The sequence below is a fragment of the Lolium perenne genome, chromosome 6 (assembly GCF_019359855.2).
Source record: "Lolium perenne isolate Kyuss_39 chromosome 6, Kyuss_2.0, whole genome shotgun sequence".
Taxonomy (NCBI): Eukaryota; Viridiplantae; Streptophyta; class Magnoliopsida; order Poales; family Poaceae; genus Lolium; species Lolium perenne.
Genome location: NC_067249.2, coordinates 237,155,200 through 237,174,156, shown reverse-complemented (window position 1 = coordinate 237,174,156; position 18,957 = coordinate 237,155,200). Strand labels below are relative to the sequence as shown.

The 18,957-nt window shown below is 49.1% G+C and overlaps 1 long non-coding RNA gene across 1 annotated transcript; it reads right to left on the bottom strand.

The window, feature by feature from the left end:
* Nucleotides 1-10,632: 10,632 nt before the first annotated feature.
* LOC139832169 (uncharacterized) lies at nt 10,633-11,195 on the bottom strand. Its single transcript, XR_011746846.1, has 3 exons — nt 10,962-11,195; nt 10,830-10,883; nt 10,633-10,742 (listed from the first exon to the last, which is right to left on the bottom strand). It is a non-coding gene; the product is annotated as an uncharacterized lncRNA (long non-coding RNA).
* Nucleotides 11,196-18,957: the final 7,762 nt, after the last annotated feature.

The window sequence follows — 18,957 nt, the reverse complement described above, 5'->3', positions numbered from 1 at the left end:
TGACTTTTTACGTGAGTTGGTAAACCTTACAAAAGATAATCCTTACCCGATTTTAACCGGAGGTGATTTTAATTTGTTGAGGTTTCCTCATGAGAAAAGTAAAGGCCGCTTTGATGGTCATTGGCCTTTCTTGTTCAACGCTGTCATTGATAGCCTTGATTTAAGAGAGGTGTTTATGACTGGTCGACAGTTTACTTGGGCAAACAGCTTGCCGGAGCCCACCTACGAGAAACTAGATCGTGTGTTGATGGATACCGAATGGGAAAATAAATACCCTCTGGTGTCAGTCCGCGCACTAGAACGTATTGAAAAACTGTCTGACCACGCTCCCATCCTTTTAACCACCGGGAATCCCACACCCGTTTGTAAACGGCCGTTCAAATTTGAACTTGGCTGGTTATATCGAGAGGGATTTCATGATATGGTTAAAAGGGTTTGGGATAGACCGGTCGGGGGGAGTACGCCCATTTTGAGATGGAATAATAAAATGCGTTCTATGCGCAAACATCTCTCTGGTTGGGCTGCCCATACGGCTGGTATTCTTAAAAAAGAAAGTCTCGCTTATCAAATGTGATTGATGAGCTTGAGGCTGTTGCGGAGATTAGACCCCTGTCTACACATGAGATTGAGCTTAAAAATCAATCCAATGAACAGATGGCGGGTCTTCTTCGCGAAGAGGAGCTCAAATGGTATCAACGATCCAAAGCTCAATTCATCTTGGAAGGAGACTCGAATACGCGGTATTTCCATGGCTTAGCTAATGGGAGACACCGGAAAAAACATATTCACTCTCTTATTCAAGATGAAGGGTTGATTGAAGGCCATGAGCATCTCAAGTCTTACATTACTAATTATTATAAGGGTTTGTTTGGTCCTCCGGAGGAAAGTACTTTCTCTCTTAACGAGGACTTAACGGTTGATATACCCCAAGTTTCTTTGGAAGAAAACGGCTTGCTAACCGCACCTTATACTGAGGAAGAGGTTAAGAAGGCAGTTTTCCAAATGGAATGCAACAAAGCACCGGGTCCAGATGGGTTTCAGTGAGTTTTATCAAACCTTCTGGGATACTATTAAATCGGACCTTCTAGATTTGTTCAGTGATTTACACATTGGACAACTAGAATTATTTCGTCTAAATTTTGGTGAAGTTATCTTGTTACCGAAAATTAATGAGGCAGAAAGGATCGAACAATATAGACCCATTTGCCTATTAAATGTAAGTTTCAAGATTTTCACGAAAGTGGCCACCATTAGACTTAATACGGTTGCGGATCATGTTGTTTTACCATCGCAGACAGCCTTTATGCAAGGACGTAATATCCTTGATGGAGTAGCGGTTTTGCATGAGACGGTACATGAGATGCATTCTAAGAAATTAAATGGGGTTATTTTAAAGCTTGATTTTGAGAATGCGTATGATAAAGTTAAATGGTCTTTCCTTCAACAGACACTCAGTGTTGGGGGGATAACCCCCGGTATGCCAAAGGCATGCCAAACCGGATGGTTTAAGCCATCAAGATACCGGTTTAATGTTCTTACCGGAAGCCTAGTAGGAATCCGGGAGAGCAAGGCTAAGCCGGTATCCCCAAAGGGGTATGCCGGAACCCGGTATAGAAGATACCGGAAAGGAGAGCCTGTCGGCAGGACTGGTCAAAGATTCTCTTCAGAGCAAGAAGACAAGGATGAGCTAAGCAAAGTAACTTTATTCAGAGCCCTGGCGCCAAAGAGAGAGGTGACGTCCAAAGAAGCCGGAAGACGTCCGCTTCTATGATAAAAGAAGGCCCCGGTGTCATCTATGATTAAAGTAGCTTTGTACAGTAGCCTGTTAAAGTAGCTTTGTACAGTAACTCTGTAAAGTAGTTTGTCCAGTCAAAGATGCCATTAGGGTTTCTTGCAGTGTAAGCCACCCTCTCCCCTATATAAGGAGAGGGGGCAGCCCATCTTCACGAGCAAGTAAGTACGCGTGTATGTAGGAAGGCAGAGCCTGTAACTTGTGTGAATCTATGAACATGGTGATCTAGAGGGAGTTCTTCCTTGTGTGTTTCTTCTTCAACCTCTGGCCTTGGCCAAGTTCTCGAGGAAACCATCCGGAATCTCTTCCCACCTGATCGCAAACCCTCCCCCGAATCCTCTTGCGTCCATTCGGCCCCAATCTAAGCCATCCTATGGCATCTGCTCGTTCACCACGACGACAGTTGGCGCCCACCGTGGGGCATGAAGTGGCGCTTGATGGAGTTCACATTCGGGCGGGCGTCCTCGAGATCTCCGGCGAGCGTACGGTGTCCGCGTTGGTGCAGCGCATCTACGCCATGGACTTCATCAACGACAACGCGGGCTGCTTCGCCAACGGCGGCATCTTCCCCAAGAACGGCCACATCATCGAGTTCGGCAGCCACCGCGTCTACTTCGGCACCGTCCCCGTGCGCCAGCGCCTCTCGCCGGTGCTGGTGGCACCGGACCCGCCAAGATGGCTCTGTGCTGGCCGCGCCGCCGGCAGCGTTGAGGTAATGATGACCGGTGTGGCTGGTGCAGGAAAGGAGGTTGCGGCTGAAGGTGCCGGTCGCGCGGTTTCGACCCGTGCGGCTAAGCCACCGCTGGAGCGTGGCGCAGGCGCAGCGGGAGCATCATCCGCGCCACCGGAGACACCGCTCCAGGCAGCGATGAACGTCCTCGCCACCCCCATCGCGCAGAACATCGACCCGGCAGCGGCTCAGGCGGAGCTGGAGGCGCAGCGCCAGAAGATGCTGGAGAGCGGCAAGGACATCGTCAGGGCGCAGCGCGAGCTGAACCTAACCGTACGTGAGTATAACGCTGCCCATGGCTTTGCTTCTGTTAGCGCGCATGCTGCTAGGATGCCGGAAAACCGGCTAAAAGCTCGCAACCTAGATCAAGATTTGCGCAAAGAGATTTTTGCCGGCAAGAGTGCCTCTGCATCTGTTAGCATCGTGGAAAAGCCTAAGTATAGCAGCCCGGACAAAACTATAAAAGCTGCTAAGGCTGCAGTAGAGCTGTGCGAGTCGCTTTCCGGAGAGGCTTTGGTAAAGCAGCAAGAGCGTGTCAGAGAGCTGCTGGAAACCATAGAGCAGCAAAATGCTGAGCAGCTGGCTAAGCTGAACAAGGCAGCGGCCTCAAAATCCGCGCGTTCAACAAAGAATGCCGGTAGCAAGTCCCATGGGCAGGCATCGTCCCCCCATCCGGATAAAAGGAGAGAAAAAGAGGTGAATGCGCAGCAGATGACTGTGTACGATCCGGTTCTTGCCGGAAAGCAACAAGCCGGGCAACATGATGCCGGTAGAAAAAGCCAAGGGGCAGAGCGAGGCTACGCCAGAGGCTATGCCGGAAACAATCATGCCGGTAGATATGAGACCGGGCAAAACTATCGAGCTGCAAGGGCAGCGTACGACGAGGAGGAAATGGATCCCCCAAGGTACCGGCAGGCAAGGGCCGCGGTACCGGAATGTTACGATGAAGCCGATTCCACCAGACCGGCAGCATTCCGGAACCCATTGGGAGAACGCTTCGGAGAGAGATACTTACCGGAACGGGATGCGAGGCACCGTCTGGATAGAGTGTACTTGTCAGAAATGATCGAGGAGGAAGGTCCTCCAGGTCCAAAGTGTTTTGGCCCAAGGATCATGAAAGAAAAACCACCAGTTCGCAACTTTATGTTGCCCCGTGACACAAAAACATATGATGGCACCACAAAGCCGGAAGATTGGCTCGCGGATTACGTGACCGCGGTATACGTTGCAGGCGGTGGAGGAACCGTAGCAGGAGGAGGAAACCGGCGTTGGGCCGTGAGGATCATACCATTGTTTTTGGTTGGACCGGCAAGAATCTGGCTAAACAACTTGCTGGCAGGAAGCATAAATGGCTGGTTGGATTTTGAGGAGGCCTTTGTGAGCAATTTCAGCAGCACCTATCAGAGGCCAAACAGGCCGCAGCAACTTGCTCTGTGCGTGCAGCGCCCGAACGAAACAGACCGGGATTATCTAGCCGGTGGAACACCACAAGGAACTCCTGTTATTGGGTGATCGAGGCACAAGCCATTGCTTGGTTTTGAAGTGGATGCAGTAGAGGTTCACCGTTGTGGCAAAAGTTGCAGCGAAACATGCCGACAACGTTGGCAGAAATGATACGTGTGGCGGATAGCTATGCGTTGGGAGACCCAACGCAGCCGGCAAGGCAACCGGAGCCGAACAGCGCGCCACGAACAGCACCGGACAACCGGAATAACAAAAGAAGAGAATATTTTCCGGATCGAAGGTACGGTCCGCAGCAAGTTGCTTCTGTGCAGGAAAACTTTGAGGCCAGCGACAGCCAGAGGCAAAAAACCGGATCGCAGCCATGGGCGGGTCCTAAGAAACAATGGGTGGAAAAGAAACCTTGGGTCCAGAAGAAGAATTGGCAAGAACCCGCGAAATACACCATGGAAGCTGCCATGGATCAACCTTGCCGGTGGCACACGCCGAATCCGGCACATCCGTCAAACCATCTGACGAAGGATTGTACCTGGACCAAGTACTTGATGCAAAAAGGAACAGTGAAAGATGCGCGGCCACCGCAAGACATGCCGCAGCAGCAACAACAGCTACCGCCACCACCACCACTTACCGGGGCAAACGCCTTACCGGTGCAGCCAAACCGGCAGCAGTACCAGCAAGTTAACCGGGTGGAGCAAAATGATAACCAGCCACCTCCACCGGCACCTTTAGGCCGGAATGTTTACGAAGATCCGCATCTGTGCTGTGTTGTCTTTGTCACTGAGCCAACAGACCGGCAAAGTGTACACCGGCGCTCCATGGAGGTCAATCTTTGTGATGCCGGCAGTTCCCAAGTACATGATGTGGTCCAATCAGGAAATTACCTGGTCATCCAAGGATCACCCAAAGATCATGCCGAATCCGGGTGGATATGCTCTTGTTGTGGACCCGATCATGAAAGGGCCGCAAACTCGAGTGAAGTTCAGCAAGGTGCTGATAGACAATGGCAGTAGCATCAACATCATGTACAAGCACACCATGCATACGCTGGGCATAACAGAAAACATGCTTCAGCCAATGCGCACGACGTTCCATGGGATCGTTCCTGGCTTGTCCTGTGCCCCGATAGGAAAAGTTCGGGTGGACGTGGCATTTGGAGGACGTGACAATTGCCGGGTGGAGAATCTGGAGTTTGAGGTGGTGGATCTAGACAGTCCCTACCATGCATTGCTGGGGAGACCGGCGTTGGCTGCTTTCATGGCCACCACTCATACGGCTTACCTCAAGATGAAGATGCCGGCACCTCGTGGACCACTGACTGTGGTGGGAAACTATAAGATCTCACTAGAAACTGCATCTGCCGGATCAAACCTAGCAGAATCGCTGGTGATCGCGGAGGAAAAGAAAAGAATGCAAACAGCTGTTGCGCTGGCTCAATCCTCACAAATGAGCTTAGCGGCAATGAGTGAAAACATGGGCACACCGGCATTCAAGCCAACCAATGAAACAAAGAACATTGTGCTGGATCCGGCTTACCCAGAGCGCACCGTTCGTATCGGTGCCGGCCTTGACCAAGCATAGGAAAGCGCGCTCGTCAGCTTCCTCCGTGAGAATCGGAATATCTTTGCCTGGTCAACTGATGATTTGGTAGGTGTTCCGAGGGAGCTGGCTGAGCACTCTCTAAACGTCCGGAAAGATGCCAAGCCGGTGCGGCAACCACTGCGCCGGTTCGCTGAAGACAGAAGAAAGATCATAGGAGAAGAGGTAACCAAGCTGCTTGTGGCCGGATTCATTGTGGAGGTCACGCACACAGAGTGGCTGGCCAATCCGGTAATGGTTGAAAAGAAGAAAGATGAGAACCTGGAGGCCAAAGCTCCGAAGGTGTGGCGCATGTGCATCGACTACACCAACCTGAACAAGGCTTGCCCAAGAGATCCTTTTCCTTTGCCACGAATCGATCAAGTGATTGATTCAACTGCTGGGTGTGAGTTGTTGTCCTTCCTGGATGCCTATTCCGGTTTCCACCAAATTCCCTTGAAAAAGGAAGATCAAATAAAAACTGCGTTCATTACCCCGCACGGGGCTTATTGCTATGACACTATGCCTTTTGGTTTGCGCCTGATTGGTGCAGCGTGCCGGCAATGTTGTATGCAAAAATGCTTGTTTGATCAAATTGGGAAAAACGTACAAGTCTATGTGGATGACATCGTGATAAAAACTAAGGTAAAGAACACCTTAATCGATGACATCCGGCAAACGTTCGATAACCTAAGACGGTTCCGGATGAAACTCAATCCGGCAAAATGCACCTTTGGTGTCCCTGCCGGCAAGCTGCTCGGTTTCCTGGTATCAAGCCGGGGCATAGAGGTTAATCCGGTAAAGATCCGAGCAATAGAGAGAATGGCTATCCCTCGAGAGTTAAAAGATGTGCAGAAGTTTACCGGAAGCTTGGCATCGCTGAGCCGGTTTGTAAGCAGATTGGGAGAAAAAGCTCTGCCACTCTATGCTCTCATGAAGAAATCTGACACGTTCGTCTGGACCCCTCAGGCAGACGCAGCGTTTAAGGAGCTAAAAACGATGCTAGCCACAGCACCCATACTGGCTTCACCTCTAGAAAGGGAGCCTATGCTGTTATACATAGCAGCAACAAACCGGGTTGTGAGTGTAGTGGTTGTGGTTGAAAGAGAAGAGGAAGAAAAAACCGTCCAGAGGCCGGTATACTACTTGAGCGAGGTGCTCTCCCTATCAAAACAAAACTACCCTCACTTCCAAAAAATGACTTATGGCGTGTACATGGCCGCCACCAAGCTCAAGCACTACTTTGAGGAGCACCCCATGAAAGTGGTGAGCGAAGCACCAATTTCCGACATCATGTGCAACAAAGATGCCAGCGGCCGGATTGCAAAATGGGCAATCCATATATCACCGTACGTGCCGGTATATGAAAGAAGAGATGCCATAAAATCACAGGCTTTGGCTGACTTCCTTGTTGATTGGGCGGAGATGCAATACAAACCGCCAGATCAGAGGGTAGAATACTGGAAGATGCACTTTGATGGATCTAAGCTCAAGGAAGGTCTAGGTGCCGGTGTGGTGCTCACTTCCCCAAAAGGAGATCACCTCCGCTATGTTTTGCAAGTGCATTTCAGGGCATCAAACAATGTCGCTGAATATGAAGCTTTGATCCATGGGCTTAAGGTCGCAAAAGAAATCGGTGCCCACCGGATCATTTGCTATGGAGATTCAGACCTTGTGGTACAGCAGTGTTCCAGAGATTGGGATGCAAAAGATGCCAACATGGCCTCGTACCGGTTTCACGTGCAAAAGATTGCCGGATTCTTCGAAGGGTGTGAGTTTCACCATGTGCCGCGAGCAGAAAATGAGGCCGCGGATGCTTTGTCCAAGCTGGGCTCATCTAGGCAAGAAATTCCTCCCGGAATAGCTTTGGCTCACCTAAGAGTGCCATCGATCAAACCGAGCCCGGAGTCAGAATCAATTTTTGTACCAGAGTCACACGTAGTACCCATGGATATCGATGAAGGGAACCCGGGGACTGCTCCGGCAAGCTCGGGGACTGCTCCGGCAAGCTCGGGGACTGCTGTACCCATACCGGAAGAAATGATGCTGGTGGATAGCATGGAAATAGATGCACCGGTGTTTCTGGTTCGAGAGATACCGTCATGGGTTAAACCTATTAAGGAATTCCTGATCAACGGCACCTTGCCGGCTGACGAAAATGAATCAAGGAGGATACAAAGAAGGTCCAAAGCTTACACGTTCATCAATGGTGAGGTGTACAAGAGAAGCGTTACCGGTGTCCTTCAAAGATGTGTGGAACCGGAGGAAGGAAAAGAAATGCTTGAGGAAATTCACCAAGGAGAATGTGGGCATCATGCTTCATCAAGGGCTTTGGTAGCAAAAGTATTCCGGCATGGGTTCTATTGGCCCACTGCTTTGGAGGACGCTGAGGATTTGGTAAGAAAATGCAACGGCTGCCAGAGGTACGCCAAGCAAAACCATACCCCAGCATCCGGTTTAAAGACAATACCACTAACATGGCCATTTGCTGTTTGGTGCCTTGACATGGTTGGCCCATTCAAAACTGCAAGAAGCAGCATGACTCACATCTTGGTCATGGTGGATAAGTTCACCAAATGGCTAGAAGTAAAACCTATCGCAAAGTGTGATGGGCATACAGCGGTGAAATTCCTAAAAGATGTCATTTTGCGGTATGGATACCCGCACAGCATCATCACTGATAATGGAACCAACTTTGCTCAAGGTGAGTTCAAGAGGTTCTGTGAAGACAACAACATCCGGTTGGATTTGTGCTCAGTGGCACACCCACAAGGCAATGGCCAAGTGGAAAGAATGAATGCTTTGGTGCTTTCCGGTATCAAGCCCAGACTCATTGATGCGGTGGAAAAGTCAAGGATGTTGGCTCGATGAGCTACCATCGATCTTGTGGAGTATAAGAACAACCCCAAACCGGTCTACCGGATACACTCCTTTCTTCATGGTTTATGGAGCAGAAGCGGTGATACCAACCGATATCATTCATGATTCACCAAGGGTACAGCTCTATACTGAGCAGGAGGTCAAAGAGGCCAGAGAAAACGATGTGGACTTGCTAGAAGAAGCAAGAGAGCTGGCTTTGGCAAGAACAGCCATTTACCAGCAAAACCTAAGACGCTATCATAACCGGAAGGTTAACCCGAGAGTTTTCCGGGAAGGAGATCTTGTACTTCGCCTGGTGCAGCGCACTGAAGGCCGGCATAAGCTCTTACCACCATGGGAAGGTCCCTTCATTGTAAGCAAGGTGCTTCACAATGATGCATACTACTTGATCGATGCACAGGAGTGGAAGAAAGGAAAGGCGGACAGGTCCGGAGAGGAGAGCAAGCGTCCATGGAACGTAGCTGCATTTGCGCCCTTTCTACTCTTGAAGTGGTGGTGTAAGAAGTTCCTTTTTGTACCTTATATGCTATGAATAAAAGATGCCGGAACCTTGAATGAATCTCGGGGACTACCCCAACTTAAGTTGCATGTAACCTGTCTATTTTTTCAGTTTACCGGTTGCTTATTGAATGTTTTTTTCTTTCCGGTTTAGTAGTGTGCTAAATCCTACCGGAGTCTTCGACTCTGCTGCTGTCATAAATCGGCTTCATGGCAAGCAAGATAAACCGGTAGGGGATAAGCACATGAACTGCGGGAAGGGAGAGCAGGAAAGAACAATCCGGAAAGTTTAACTAACCCCGGTTAAACCGGTTTTTTGCAAAATTTCAAAGTTATTTCTAAGTTCAAGAAGATGCTTGTTTGGTGAAAGAACCTTGTGCTCATACGCCAAAGAACGCCCAGAGAAGGCAGGCAGAGCCAAGGCAAAAGAACCAAGTATGCATCAAATTGGATGCGGAAACAATTGAGGAATCTTTGCAGTGCAGGATAAAGTTAAAACCAAAAGCAAATGTGCTAAAGCAAACTTAGAGATACTTAGCTACCGGTATAACTTACCGGCAGGAAATGTTGTAGCACAACCACAGGCAAACTTAAAGTCTTACATCATAGACCCCGGCATTCCGGGGCAGAATTTAACGAACATTGTTTCAAAGATAAGCAGGACCAACGAACAGATAGCAGGCAAACATTTCAAAGAGAGTAATCACGCAGCAGGGGCTTCCGGAGGAGCAGCACCGGCATCAGCGTCGTCCAGAAGCTCTTCTTCGGCTTCATCCTCCTCCTCGTCGAGATAGTCCGTGACGCCAGGAGGGGGAGGGATGAAGGTGCGCATGTCGGCATACTCCGCGATGCGGTACGCGCGATCCTGCCGCTTGGCGGAGAGGATCGGGTCCAGATCCGTTTCTGCGCCTTCGCGCACGCCGGTAAGGGCGTCCAGATTGAGCTCCGGGTACCAGGAGCAGGCGACGCGGAGGGCGGAGTCCGCTCCAGCGAGGGCAGCAGAGCACTGCCACTCGCGGATCCTCTTGCCGGCACCCTTGAGGCGGTCGCTGATAAGGGTGAAGGTGTCCGGCACCTCCTCGCCAGGCCATAAAGTCCTGTATAGCTGGGTAGCTACATCAGGGATGTCCGAAAGATTGCGGTCTATGCAGCGCATATGGGACACCCGCGCGTTAAGCGCGACCAGATGGTCCTTGGGCGTCCATGGCACGGTAAGATCCGCTTGGCCTTTGTCCTTAAGCTGCGCGTCGACCTTCTTGACGGCATACCTCTGCGAGTCCGGAAAGAGGCCTGTGCAAAGAAAGAAAAAGCTTAAGGAAAAGAATCCGGAAGAAAAAGAGACCGGAAGGAAAAGAGACCGGAAGAAAAAGAGACCAGAGAGAAAAGAATCCGGAAGAAGAGAGACCGGACGGAAAGATAGCGGAAAGAAAATGGGATCGAAGGAAGAAAGGCTTGTGTGCAGTAATCAAAGTGTAAAAGAAAAGAACTTACGGAGGGCGAGTGTGTCGGTCTGCAGGATCAGCTGATCGCACTCCTTATGCTCCTCCTCCAGCCGCGCGGCCTTCTCCTCGGCACCCTTCCGGGCCTTGGCCATCTCCTCCAGCTCTGCCCGCAACACCACAGTGGCATTGCAAGCATCCTCCAGAGCCTCGTCCAACTTGGCCGCTGCGGTCACTTCAGCGGCTTTGAGGACCTTGGCGTGGTCAAGCCCCAGCTGAATCAGCTGAGACTTGAGCTCCTGGTAGCTGGTCTTGAGGGCGTTCAGCTCCTCCTGGTGCTGCCGGCTGAGCTCATCCTTCTCCCCTGTAACCGGAAAAATGAGTGTTAGCAAGGTTACACTAGTAAAACTGAAAAGAAACCAAGTTCAAAGGAGAAAGGAAAAAATAGTACGTTGGGCCGTGGCGAGCTGCTCCTTGAGAGCGTCGATGGAAGCTTCCGGGATCACTGTTGAACAGAAATTGTAAGCGTCACAAGGAGAAAAGGTTTCCGGTAGCAAAGATGCCGGTAGAATAAAAAACTTACCTTGGCACTTGTCGTGTGCCTCAGCGAGCTCCCGGTGCTCCCATAAAAGCTCCTCGAAGAGGGCCTTCCGAGTGTCAGCGGTGACCTGTTCAAGAAAAAGAAGAAATGAGTTAAGTTTTGCGCTAAGAACAAAGTTCTTAACCCGAAACTCGGGGACTGGCAGTGCCGGTTTTGCGCGTTTTTAAGATAAAGTTTTGCGCTAAGAACAAAGTTCTTAACCCGAAACTCGGGGACTGGCAGTGCCGGTTTTGCGCGTTTCTAAGGTAAATTATGTGTTAAGGAGAAGATGTTTAACCCGAAACTCGGGGACTGGCAGTGCCGGTTTCACGCTAAAAACTTAAGTTAAGTTTTGCGCTAAGAGCTGCGCTCTCACCACAAAACTCGGGGACTGGGAAGATAGACAAGAGAGAAACCGGCATGAAACTAAGGAAAAGATAAAGCAGAACCGGAAACAAAGAAACCGGCAAAGGTTGAAAGTTAGTAGAACATACCGTCAGATTGTTCGTGGAGTCATACCACGCGCTGTCAAGCTCTTTTACGGCAGCCCGGAGCCGCATGAAGTGCTCCTCAGAGCACCGATCCCCGACAGGATCAGGTGCCGGCAGCCGATCCTTGCCCATGCCGCGGGTCGCCGGAGTGATGTCCGCGGCGTTCCACTTTTGGGCATACGGCAGGAGGTGCCCCAGGTCCCGGCCTTGGCGCTGGAACTCCGTAATGCGGCCGAGGAGGCCGGTGGCCTTCATGCTGGCGCTTTTGGCAGCCTTGGAGACGTGCAGCACCAAGGGCTGCTGGCCGCCCGAAGGGGCGCTGGAGGCCGTCGCCTTCCCCTTGATGAGCTTGGAGGGCTTGGGCGGCGGCGCGGTAGAAGAGGCCCCGGACGTCTTGGCCGGCGGCGCGCCAGGAGCGGCCTTGGAGGGCTGGGCGCGAGGAGCCTCGGCGGAGGCATGAGGATGGTGCGTGGAGAAGGGGAGCGCTAGGAGCGTCACCCCGTCTTGGAGCCTTCCGGCGCGGAAGATTCCGGCGCGGAAGTTGTCTTTCGAGGACGGGAGGAGCAAAAGGCTCCGCCCGCCGGCAGCTTCTTCTTCTCCGGTGCCGGTGTTGCGGCGCCGGTGTCTTGGTGTTCGGGAGGTAGGAAAGATCCTCCGCCGTGCGGTGATCTGCCACTGAAGGGGCCGCACGCCCCGAATTTGTTGTGCCCCCTGAAAGGGAGGCAGAGGTGTTGCCGGCACCAGATGGTGCCGGGCTTGAACGAGGAGGAGGGGTTGAGGTCCTTGCGGATCCCTCAGAGCCCGATGGCCTTGGGCCAAGCTTGAGAGCGGGGCTGAGAAAAAGAGAAAAGACAAGTGGTTGAGAAAAAGCAACCGGAAAAGGAACTTAGCGAAAAAGGAGGCAAGCAGGAAAATGAAATTACCCGGAAGCGGTTGGCATCGCTTTGCGCCCGTAGCGGCGCACGCCCACTTCTTTCTCCCCCACGGGCTCCGTCCGGAAGCGCTTGGAGGGAGGAGCATGGCTGGAGCCGGCAGTAGATGCCGGCTGCTGGTTCTTCTGGCCCGGGGCCATGAGTTTGTCCACAAACTCAGTGCCGGCCTCGGCGCGCAGGGGCGGCACGCGCTCGTGGATCTGTGAGTTGGATATGGCTAAGAAGCAATTCGCAAGAAAGCGATAATGGCAAAGTATAAGAAGCCGGAAAAGAAAATACCTCGAGCACAACCAGCTCCTCGGGGTTTCCGGTGGGCTCCGGCGGGTCCCGGCCAAGGCGCGCAGCCGGGGTCTTCCCCATCTTCAGATCCTTCCAAAAGATGTAGGGATCCGGGTCGAAGGAGTCAAAGGCACGCTTCCGGAGAGGTCCTCGCGGCTCTGCCTGGATAGAGGGGAAGCGGTCCCTGGCCTGAAACAAGGTAAAAAAGAAGGTTAGCAAAAGCAGAAACTTACCGGCAAAGACAACCCCAAGTTGCGCAATCTCTTACTTCTTGGGTCGGACGGTTAGAGGAACTGAGGGGAAGGAGGCCCCATTCCCAAGTAAAAGGCATAGCAGTTTGACAAATCTACTTAGCCTTGAGAACAACATCTTTCTTGCTGAGAGCACGGCCTGTGATCTTGGTAGGATCGCCTGGGCCATACATCTCGCTCATCCTATGTGCGCGGCGCTTAAGAGGAAGCACCCGGCGCGATATGAAAGTCCGGATGACATCGTCGGGACAGATGTTGGTCTCCTTCTTCAAAGAGGCCAAGAAGCGCACTACCCGGTGTAGGATAACGTTGCATAGAAAACAAAAATTTTCCTACCGCGAACACGCAATCCAAGCCAAGATGCAATCTAGAAGACGGTAGCAACGAGGGGGTATCGAGTCTCACCCTTGAAGAGATTCCAAAGCCTACAAGAGGAGGCTCTTGTTGCTGCGGTAGACGATCACTTGCCGCTTGCAAAAGCGCGTAGAAGATCTTGATCACGATCGGTTCCGGCGCCACGAACGGGCAGCACCTCCGTACTCGGTCACACGTTCGGTTGTTGATGAAGACGACGTCCACCTCCCCGTTCCAGCGGGCAGCGGAAGTAGTAGCTCCTCTTGAATCCGACAGCACGACGGCGTGGTGTCGGTGGCGGTGTAGAAGTCCGGCGGAGCTTCGCTAAGCTACGCGGGCAATATGAAGTGGAGGAGCAAAGCTAGGGTTTGGGAGGGGGTGGCCGGCCACTCAAGGGGGGCGGCCAAGCTATGGTCTTGGGGTGGCCGGCCCCCTCCCTTGGCCCCTCATTATATAGGTGGATCCCAAGTGTTGGTGTCCAAGTCTTCGAATAAGACCCGAAACCAAAACCTTCCATAGGAGGGGGAAACCTAGCCCAACTAGGACTCCCACCCAAAGGTGGGATTCCCACCTCCCATGTGGGGGGTGGCCGGCCCCCTATGGTGGAGTCCACTTGGGACTCCACCCCCACTAGGGCTGGCCGGCCATGGAGGTGGAGTCCCTTGTGGACTCCACCTTCCTTGGTGGTTTCTTCCGGACTTTTCTAGAACCTTCTAGAACCTTCCATAGAACCTTCCGCGACATTTTATTTCACATAAAATGACATCCTATATATGAATCATATTCACAGGACCATTCCGGAACTCCTCGTGATGTCCGGGATCTCATCCGGGACTCCGAACAAATATTCGAACTCCATTCCATAATTCAAGTACTACCATTTCAACATCCAACTTTAAGTGTGTCACCCTACGGTTCGAGAACTATGTGGACATGGTTGAGTACTCACTCCGACCAATAACCAATAGCGGGATCAGGATATCCATAATGGCTCCCACATATTCAACGATGACTTTAGTGATCGAATGAACCATTCACATACATTACCAATTCCCTTTGTCTCGCGATATTTTACTTGTCCGAGGTTTGATCTTCGGTATCACTCTATACCTTGTTCAACCTCGTCTCCTGACAAGTACTCTTTACTCGTACCGTGGTATGTGGTCTCTTATGAACTCATTCATATGCTTGCAAGACATTAGACGACATTCCACCGAGAGGGCCCAGAGTATATCTATCCGTCATCGGGATGGACAAATCCCACTGTTGATCCATATGCCTCAACTCATACTTTAGGATACTTAATCCCACCTTTATAGCCACCCATTTACGCAGTGGTGTTTGGTGTAATTAAAGTACCTTTCCGGTATAAGTGATTTACATGATCTCATGGTCATAAGGACTAGGTAACTATGTATCGAAAGCTTATAGCAAATAACTTAATGACGAGATCTTATGCTACGCTTAATTGGGTGTGTCCATTACATCATTCACACAATGATATAACCTTGTTATTAATAACATCCAATGTTCATGATTATGAAACTAATCATCTATTAATCAACAAGCTAGTTTAAGAGGCATACTAGGGACTTCTTGTTTGTCTACATATCACACATGTACTAATGTTTCGGTTAATACAATTCTAGCATGATATATAAACATTTATCATAAACATAAAGATATAAATAATAACCACTTTATTATTGCCTCTAGGGCATATCTCCTTCAGTCTCCCACTTGCACTAGAGTCAATAATCTAGATTACATTGTAATATACCTAACACCCATGGCATTCGGTGTTGGTCATGCTTTGCCCTAGGGAGAGCTTTAGTCAACGGATCTGCTACATTCAGATCAGTGTGTACTTTGCAAATCTTTACTTCTCCATCTTCGATGTACTCGCGAATCGAGTGGTAACGCAGCTTGATATGCTTCAGCCTCTTGTGTGACCTTGGCTCTTGTGCATTGGCGATGGCACCCATGTTATCACAGTAAATGATTAATGGGTCCAATGCACTAGGAACCACACCGAGCTCTACAATGAACCTCTTCATCCATACCGCTTCGATGAAGCCTCGAAGCCGCTATGTACTACGATTCTGTTGAAGACTTCGCCACCGTGCACTGCTTCGAGCTTGCCCGACTTCTGCGGCACCATTCAATATAAACACGTACCCAGATTGTGACTTAGAGTCATCAGGATCAGTGTTCCAACTTGCATCGGTGTAACTTGTTACAACGAGCTCTTGGTCACCTCCATAACAAAGAAACATATCCTTAGTTCTTTTCAAGTACTTCAGGATATTCTTGACCGCTTGTCCGATGTTCCATTCCTGGATCACTTTGATATCTGCTAGTCAAACTAACAGCATGTGCTATATCCGGTCTTGTACATAGCATGGCATACATAATAGAGCCTCTGCGAAGCATAGGGGATGTTACACATCCTTTCTCTTTCTTCTGTAGTAGCCGGTCCTTGAGTTTTACTCAATACCTTGCACAGTAACATAGGTAAGAACCCTTTCTTACTTTCGTCCATTCTAAACTTCTTTAGAATCTTGTCCAGATATGTACTCTGTGATAGCCCTATTAGGCGTCTTGATCTATCTCTATAAATCTTGATGCCTAATATATACGATGCTTCACCAAGGTCTTTCATTGAAAAACTATTATTCAAATATCCCTTAACACTGCTTAATAGTTCTATATCATTTCCGATCAATAATATGTCATCTACATATAATATCAGGAATGCTACAGAGCTCCCACTCACTTTCTTGTAAATACAGGCCTCTCCATGACCTTTGTATAAACCCGAAGTCTTTGATCACCTTATCAAAGCGTCGGTTCCAACTTCTTGATGCTTGCTTCAGTCCATAGATTGAACGCTGAAGTTTGCATACTTTGTCAGCATTTTTAGGATCGACAAAACCTTTGGGTTGTACCATATACAACTCTTCCTCAATGTCTCCATTAAGGAACGCCGTTTTGACATCCATCTGCCAAATCTCATAATCGAAAAATGCAGCTATTGCTAACAAAATCCTCACAGATTTTAGCTTCGCTACAGGTGAGAAAGTCTCATCGTAGTCAATTCCTTGAATTTGTCGGAAACCCTTTGCGACAAGTCGAGCTTTATAGACAGTAATATTACCATCAGCATCTGTTTTTCTCTTGAAGATCCATTTATTCTCGACAGCCTTTCGGCTATAAGTTAAGTATACAAAATTCCATACTGTGTTAACATACATGGATCCCATTTCGGATTTCATGGCTTCTTGCCATTTGTTGGAATCTGGTCTCATCATCGCTTCTTCATACGTCGCAGGGTCCTCATCATTGTTATCTACAATCATGACATTTAGACAAGGATCATACCAATCAGGAGTGGCACGTTCCCTTGTCGATCTGCGAGGTTCGATGGTTTCCTCGTTCGAAGTTTCATGATCATTATCATTAGCTTCCTCTGTTGCCGGTGTAGGCGGTACAGTACAACTTCGATCTTGCGCTACTACGATCAACGAGTATAGATTCATCAATCTCATCGAGTTCTACTTTTCTTCCAGTCACTTCTTTAGTGAGAAATTCTTTCTCAAGAAAGGTTCCGTTCTTAGCAAAAAAGATTTTGCCTTCGGATCTGTGATAGAAAGTGTACCCTATAGTTTCCTTAGGGTAACCTATGAAGACGCATTTCTCCGCTTTGGGTTCTAGCTTGTCCGGTTGTAACTTCTTTACATAGGCTTCGCAACCCCAAACTTTCAGAACGACAGCTTAGGTTTCTTATTAAACCATAATTCATACGGTGTCGTTTCTACGGATTTTGATGGTGCTCTATTTAAAGTGAATGCGGCTGTCTCTAATGCATAACTCCAAAATGATAACGGCAAATCAGTAAGAGACATCATACTACGAACCATATCTAAGAGAGTTCGATTACGACGTTCGGACACACCGTTTCGTTGAGGTGTTCCGGCGGTGTCAATTGTGAAAGTATTCCGCATTTCTTTAAATGCATGCCAAACTCATAACTCAGATATTCACCTCCACGATCAGATCGTAGAAATTTGATCTTCTTGTTACGTTGATTTTCTACTTCACTTTGAAATTCCTTAAACTTCTCGAAAGTTTCGGATTTATGTTTCATGAAATAGATATACCCATATCTACTCAGATCATCGTGAAGGTTAGAACATAACGATAACCACCGCGCGATGCTACGCTCATTGGTCCACATCCATCGGTATGTATGATTTCCAATAAGTCGGTAGCTCGCTCCATCATACCGAGAAAATGGAGTCTTTGTCATTTTTCCCATTAGACATGCTTCGCATCTATCAAGTGACTCAAAGGCCAGTGATACAAGGACGCCAGCAGTAGGGAGGTTCTTCATGCGTTTCACTCCAATATGACCAAGACGACGATTGCCACATATAAGTAGAATTATCATTAAGTTTAATTCGCTTAGCATCAATGTTATGTATGTGCGTATCACTACTATCGAGATCTAACAGAAATAAGCCATTCTTTTGTGGTGCTCGACCATAAAAGATATTATTCATAAAAATAGAACAACCATTATTCTCAGACTTGAATGAATAACCGTCTTGCATTAAACAAGATCCAGATATAATGTTCATGCTCAACGCAGGTACATAATAGCAATTATTTAGGCTTAAAACTAATCCCGAAGGTAGATGTAGAGGAAGTGTGCATTGCGATCACAGTGACCTTGGATCCGTTTCCAACGCGCATCGTCACTTCATCTTTCAGCAGTTGTCGTTTATTCTTTAGTTCCTGTTTCGAGTTACAAATATGAGCAACCGAACCAGTATCAAATACCCAGGTACTAGAACGAGAACCAGTGAAATGAACATCTATAACATGTATATCAAATATACCTTCTTTCTTCTTCTTGACAAGGCCGCTCTTGAGATCAGACAGATAGTTGGAGCAATTACGCTTCCGGTGTCCCTTCTCCTTGCGATAATAGCACTCGGCATCAGGCTTAGGGCCGTTCTTAGGTTTCATAGGAGGCGTGGCAGCTTTCTTGCCACCCTTCTTGAATTTTCCCTTAGACTTGCCCTGTTTCTTGAAACTGGTGGTCTTGTTGACCATCAACACTTGGTGCTCTTTCTTGATCTCAATCTCAGCAGCTTTTAGCATGCCAAAAAGTTCAGGTAACTCCTTGTTCATGTTACGCATATTGTAGTTCATCACAAAGTTCTTGTAACTTGGTGGCAGTGATTGAAGGACACGATTAATCCCCAGTCTGTTAGGAATCACTATTCCCAAGTCACTGAGTTTCTTCGCATGCCCGGTCATGGCGAGCATGTGCTCACTAACGGAGCTGCCTTCTTCCATCATACAGCTGAAGAAATGTTTCGATGCTTCATAGCATTCCACTGCCGCATGAGTCTCGAATATAGCTTTCAGCTCATTCATCAACTCATGAGGATCATGGTGCTCAAAACGTTTTTGAAGATCTGATTCCGCATCTGCACAGGATGGCACACCGAACTTGAGAGTACCGAGTTTTCCGAGTCGCGTAAACAGCTTTTACTTCATCGGATTCATCTTACTGCGGGAGGGTCACCTAGCGGTGCATCAAGCACAAATTGCAGATTTCCGCCAGAGAGGAAGATCCTCACATGACGGAACCAGTCGGTGAAGTTGCTACCGTTGCTCTTAA